The sequence below is a fragment of the Narcine bancroftii genome, chromosome 4 (assembly GCF_036971445.1).
Source record: "Narcine bancroftii isolate sNarBan1 chromosome 4, sNarBan1.hap1, whole genome shotgun sequence".
Lineage (NCBI taxonomy): Eukaryota > Metazoa > Chordata > Chondrichthyes > Torpediniformes > Narcinidae > Narcine > Narcine bancroftii.
This window is the reverse complement of record NC_091472.1, coordinates 296584611-296590610: the sequence shown is the minus strand read 5'-3', so window position 1 is coordinate 296590610 and position 6000 is coordinate 296584611. Positions and strand designations below refer to the sequence as shown.

General features: G+C 46.1%; 1 protein-coding gene across 1 annotated transcript in view; it reads left to right on the top strand.

Moving 5' to 3' along the window:
* Positions 1–2607: 2607 nt before the first annotated feature.
* galnt13 (polypeptide N-acetylgalactosaminyltransferase 13) overlaps positions 2608–6000 on the top strand; it is a 256909-nt gene continuing 253516 nt past the window's right edge. Inside the window, exon 1 of the mRNA XM_069935526.1 lies at positions 2608–2929. The gene's annotated coding sequence lies outside the window, so the exon portion shown is untranslated. The remainder of the gene's footprint in view (positions 2930–6000) is intronic.

Genomic DNA, 6000 nt, shown 5'->3' with positions numbered 1-6000 from the left:
ATTTTTCAAATGTGAACGAGGGAGAAATTTCTACCACACCAGGGTTGTTGGGGGGAGGTGGGGAAGCATTTTGTTTTGTTTGTTTTTCTGTGTTTTTTTTTGTCATGTATCTGTTTATGGAAAATTTAGCTATTTTGCCTTAATAAAAGTATCTTTAAAAAAAGTTATTTGTGCTCTTTGTCTACTGACCTTTCTGCAATGGAAAGTGTCTCATTATTTTCTATTTTACAACTTCATGATTTTGAACACCTTTAAAAATCTTTTGAAACTCTGCTCTAGCAAACCATTTCTATTTTCTCAAGTTTTATTTTTACTCATTGCAGAAATACTATTCCTGGTGCCAGAGGAGTGAAAATCTTTGTGAACCTTAAAATGTGAAAAATCAGAATTATGTGCAATATTGCATGGTTTAAATAATGTACAGTTCTTGTGAACTTTACACTTATATAACAACATATGAGGATAATATTTGGCCCCTCACTCTTGTTCAATCATTCAACAGAATCATGTCTGATCTTTTATCTCAGCACCACTTTTAAAACATCTTTAATATTTTTAAAAGATTAATCATTTCAAATTCTTTATTTTTTAATATTTTATACAAGTTATATTGAAGGAAATGTGTAGGCTTAAGACAATTTTATTGTAATTTATATAAAAAAATTACAGTGAATGTTGGAGACCTGAAAATAAGTTAAAAATGCTGGAACTGTGGCAGAAAATGTGACATTTGTATTTAAAAGATGGAGAGAATATAGAACTGTTAGCCTCCCATCAGTGGGAGAGAAAATGCTGATATTTATATTGAAACATGTTATAACAACATCTCAAAATGAATGATATGATTTGGCAGAGTCCACATGGATTTATGGTGATGAACTAACCTTGTAAAATGGAACCAGTGCATGTGATTTCTTTAGATTTTGATAAGGTTTTCAAGAAGGTTCCAAAATGGAGGGCAGAAAATATAATTGAGGCAGTGGAACTGAGATAATATACTAGCATTAACAAAGAACTGTAAACAGGCAGAATGCAACAGGAATAAACAAGACAGTCTTTGATTGTGACCAAGGGCAGTGTTAGACATGATCTTAGACAGAATGTTGTATTCTCAAGTTTGCTGGCAGCACTAAACTAAGTGGGATTGTGAGTTAGGAAGAGGATATAAAAAGGCTTCAAGCTAAATGAGTGGGTAAGAACATGAGAGATGCAATATTAATAAGGAAAATTGTGAAGTAATTTGCATTGGTGCACAGAATAGAAAAGCAGAGTATTTTTCTAAAAATTGATACAGGAAAATTATTAACGGAACCTAAATTTTCTTGAACACAAATCACTGAAACCCAAAGTACTATTGCAACAAGCACTTATGAAGGTAAATGGTTTGCAGGTCTTTTCTTTAAATTATTTGATTACAGAGAGTATAGTTTTAATATCCAAGGGCAATGGTGATTCACCGAACTGGAAAGGCTTTTTACCACTGGGAGTAGGAGAGATGGATACAAGAGGTCATGGGTTGAGAGTTGACAGGCAAAGGTTTAGGAGTAACATGAGGGGGAACTTCTTTACTCGGAGAATGGTTACTGTGTGGAATGGGTGGTGGAGGCAGGGTCAATTTTGACATTTAAGAAAGAGTTGAATGAGTATATGGATGGGAAGGGGATGGAGGGATATGGGCAGGGTGCTAGTAGGTGGGATTAGAGGAGGGGACTTGGATCAGTGCGGACTAGAAGGGCCAAATTGGCCTGTTTCCGTGCTGTAATTGTGATATGGTTATATGGTTCCTTGCATGGTAGTTTATATATATATATATATAAACAAGGGGAGACTTGCCTGGACCTCTAGACTTAAGCAGATTGGCAATCTCCTTGAAATTTCCACAATTCGTAGAGCGTCGTAGAACGGACGCAGAACATGTTTCCCCTGGGCGAGGTCAGCAGAACCCAGTGTCACATTCTTAGTTGAACCTCTAAAATTCATCAGAATGATCGCCGATTTCTGGATGTTAAGGGGTTGCAAGAAATGTTGGACTAGTGCAGGAGAGTGGAGCTGCGATAGATCAGCTAAGACCAATGGTTCGAGGAGGCTTGAAGAGCCAGGTGATATATTTTTCCAATTCTTCCATACTTGTATTAATCGATCAAATGCCATTATTTAAGGCAATGCTGCTGTCCCACTCATGGGAAAGGATTTGCTCTGCATAATGAGGCTGTTAAACTATTCCAGACCTGCCTGGAATTTGGTGGGGGGGGGGGGGTCAGATTGGGAATCCAGCACCTGGGACAGCTCCCGCACTGCCCACACTGCGGCGGGCCCGACCACGCCCCTCCTCTTCACTGACGCCGGGACCAGGAGAAAGCCGCGAGTTTCCGCCCCAGCCCATGCGCCCGCTGGCAGCCGCCTCGCCCTGACTGACGTGCCCGGCGACCAATGAAAGCGGCGCGGGGACGAGAGGTCTCTCCCCCCCCTCCCCGGGAACCTATGATGTCACGGCCAGGAACGTGAAGCGAATGGGATTGGTTTGGGGGCGGGATGTTGCGAGGCTGGGTGGGGAATGACGGCGGGCGCGGAGATGAGATGCGGTCCGGCGCGGCGAAGAGGGTGGGCGCCCCGTGGAGTCGGCGGCGGCTCTGGTCCTCGCCACCAATGAGCAGCAGCCCCCCTTCAGTCAGCAAAACAGACAGAATGTCCGCAGAGCGGAGGTCGAGGTGGGACTCGAGAGGAAAGTGACGGCGGAGTCCGAGAACTGAGTGGTCAGTCGGAGCGCGGCTGCAACCAAATGAGCGGCTTTAATTGCTACATTTGCGGTATTTGGAAACAACAACCGCCTTTCGGTGTTGGGTGGCAAGAGATCCGCAACCGCTGGCACAGCCGAGGAAGGATGCAACAGGTCGACTGGAGCTTCCTCTCCCGCATCTGCCTCGATGATGTAAGTTCGCTCCATTGACCTTTCCGCCCTGTAGTTGGCTCAATATTTTCTGCAAGTGTTTCTTTTTTGGTCCATTGCCTTTTTAAAGAGGACGCACTGAGGCCATACAACGACTGGCACCGTTAAATGGAATAGACAGACCGTTTGGTGACTTCAAGCTGCTGGTGAACTGCAAGAACCCGAAACCTCACCACGTTGGCTGGTTCTGCGTCGCTTAAAGCGAATCCCAAATCCACGGGGCGACCTATTCTTTCCCCCCCCCCCCGTTTCTAAATCAAGCAAACTTTCACCATCCGGTGACATTTGCTGAGCCACATTGCCTATTGAGGTCTGTGTACATGGCAACTGGGGGGTTTAACGTTGCGGCGACGCACGGGTCCTGCGATTAGGGTTTCTGCCATGATTCGGGCAAGTGCGCGTTTCCATCGTGTTGCTGCGCTTTGATAAGCGGAGGATTGTCTGACTAAGCAGCATTTTGTGGAGGGGAAGAGATTGAGAGAAGGGGAGGGGGGGCGACAGCCCGCATGGGGGGGGGCGGTGGAGGACAGCCCCGCATGGGGGGGGCGGTGGAGGACAGCCCCGCATGGGGGGGGGGCGGTGGAGGACAGCCCCGCATGGGGGGGGGGCGGTGGAGGACAGCCCCGCATGGGGGGGGGCGGTGGAGGACAGCCCCGCATGGGGGGGGCCGGTGGAGGACAGCCCCGCATGGGGGGGGGCGGTGGAGGACAGCCCCGCATGGGGGGGGCGGTGGAGGACAGCCCCGCATGGGGGGGGGGCGGTGGAGGACAGCCCCGCATGGGGGGGGGCGGTGGAGGACAGCCCCGCATGGGGGGGGGCGGTGGAGGACAGCCCCGCATGGGGGGGGGCGGTGGAGGACAGCCCCGCATGGGGGGGGGCGGTGGAGGACAGCCCCGCATGGGGGGGGGCGGTGGAGGACAGCCCCGCATGGGGGGGGGGCGGTGGAGGACAGCCCCGCATGGGGGGGGGGCGGTGGAGGACAGCCCCGCATGGGGGGGGGGCGGTGGAGGACAGCCCCGCATGGGGGGGGGGCGGTGGAGGACAGCCCCGCATGGGGGGGGGCGGTGGAGGACAGCCCCGCATGGGGGGGGGGCGGTGGAGGGCGGTGGAGGACAGCCCCGCATGGGGGGGGCGGTGGAGGACAGCCCCACTGAGTTCCCCAGCAGTTTGATTTTTTTTGTTCCAGATTTTAATATCCGCAGCTTCTGGTATCTCTAACCAACAGCATTCGATTGGAAGAGCTACTTCTTACACCAGAAATGCTTTAATTTTGTTACTTTCCCAAATTTTATAGAAAACGCATTTGCAAAAAAAAATAAATGCATTGCAGTATTCGAGTTTTCCATAGCCACAAATTCTTTCTGAACAGGTTAGAATACACCCAGATGAAGATTTGCTTGATTGCGCGTTTTTAACATTGGCCCTTTCCTTTGAGTTTGAAATCCGCCCAAGTGTGCAACGCCAGGCCGAGTTGTGAAACTGTGTTGATCCCGACCAACTTCTCATTTCTTGCCATTCACATTTTTTTTAAGAGTCTTGCTTTCTCTCCCCACGCTTATCATCTTGGATCAATTATTATTAGAAAACGGCGAAACAATAATTAATCTTTGAAGACTGAAGTTTGTAACATGCTCAGGAAAGACGTTTTACAGATTTGTAAAATAACCCATCGCAAAGCTCTATATTGTTGTCTGGATTCTGACAAATCAACACAATGGCAAGGGCTGAAAAATATAGTGAGGGATTCACATGAAATAGTTATTTAAAATGATTATTTGGGTGATCTGGAGTGTGGAAGTAGCTTGGAAATGCCTTGTAAGAATAAAAGGAAGAATCATTCAAACTGAGCTAATCTCTCCACTTTAACTCTGCTCATGGAAAGGCTAGTTAACATAGAAGATAGGAGCAGGAGTAGGTCATTCGACCCTTCAAGCCTGCTCCGCCATTCAACGAGATCATGGCTGATCTTAAAGTTCAGTACCCCGTCCCCGCCTTCTCTCCGTAACCTTTAATACCCTTATACTGAAAATATAGTTGAAAATGTGGATCTTAAAACATTTAAAATGATAAAACATGGTGCTAACCATTAGTGTTTTCAAGATATAAGTGATAAGTTTGAGAGATTTGGTAAAATGGGCTATGAAAGCTTCCATAACTTAGAATGAATTTCAGAATTAACTGAATGGAAAAGAACATGGTGTCAGTCACATGACAGCAGGCCCTGTGATATAACTCTATAAATGCCTGGTCATTGAGAACATTGCCATGGTTGCCTTTTCCCCCCACATTTTTCATATTTCCCCAGGCTATTAAGCCTATCTGTCAGCCCCATTTCCCCAATTTATGTCCCTGCAACCTATTCTTGATTTCAAGCCCAACCATTGGCCTTTGATTCTCCTCCCCAGTTACTCTAGGGCAATTTACAGCAGACAGTTACCAGTACACTTTAGGGCACAAGGAAAACCTACACTGTTATAAAGAGTGTTTATATTGAACACCAACAGCCTCCAGCTGTGGGCTAGGTCACTGGAGCTGTGTGAGAGAAGATCATTATCCGCTGTCCCACTGGTCCCCTTCTCGTTTTGCTATTTGAGTATCAGTGTTTATTGCCTGTCATTTCTGATATCAGCATGTAATCATGTCGCTATTTAAATCCAATTGTTTTAACTGGTTAAATCTTTGGTGTTAATTTTGTTGAATCACAAGATAAAATATAGTAAAATTACACTTCTCAGAGTTTTATCATGACCTATCTTTGCTAATTTCTCAGTCATATCTATTAATTTTGTATCCTAATTTTTTATTTTTATTTTTAGTGTACAGATGGTTTTATTTGTGAAGTAGTTTGGCTGTTCCCCATTCTGCTGTCTTCACTGTGAGACTTCTGTTCAGCCCCTCCCAACTATTCATTTTGCCATAAAGCAGTGCCCATTGATCTAGTCATGTGCTTCACTGGTAATTAAATTACTCTTGAACAGCACAATGGCAAAAGTTAACACATTTTAAGAAGTTTGAAACAAAACACTTCATGTGCATCAGCTGCAGTATTCCAT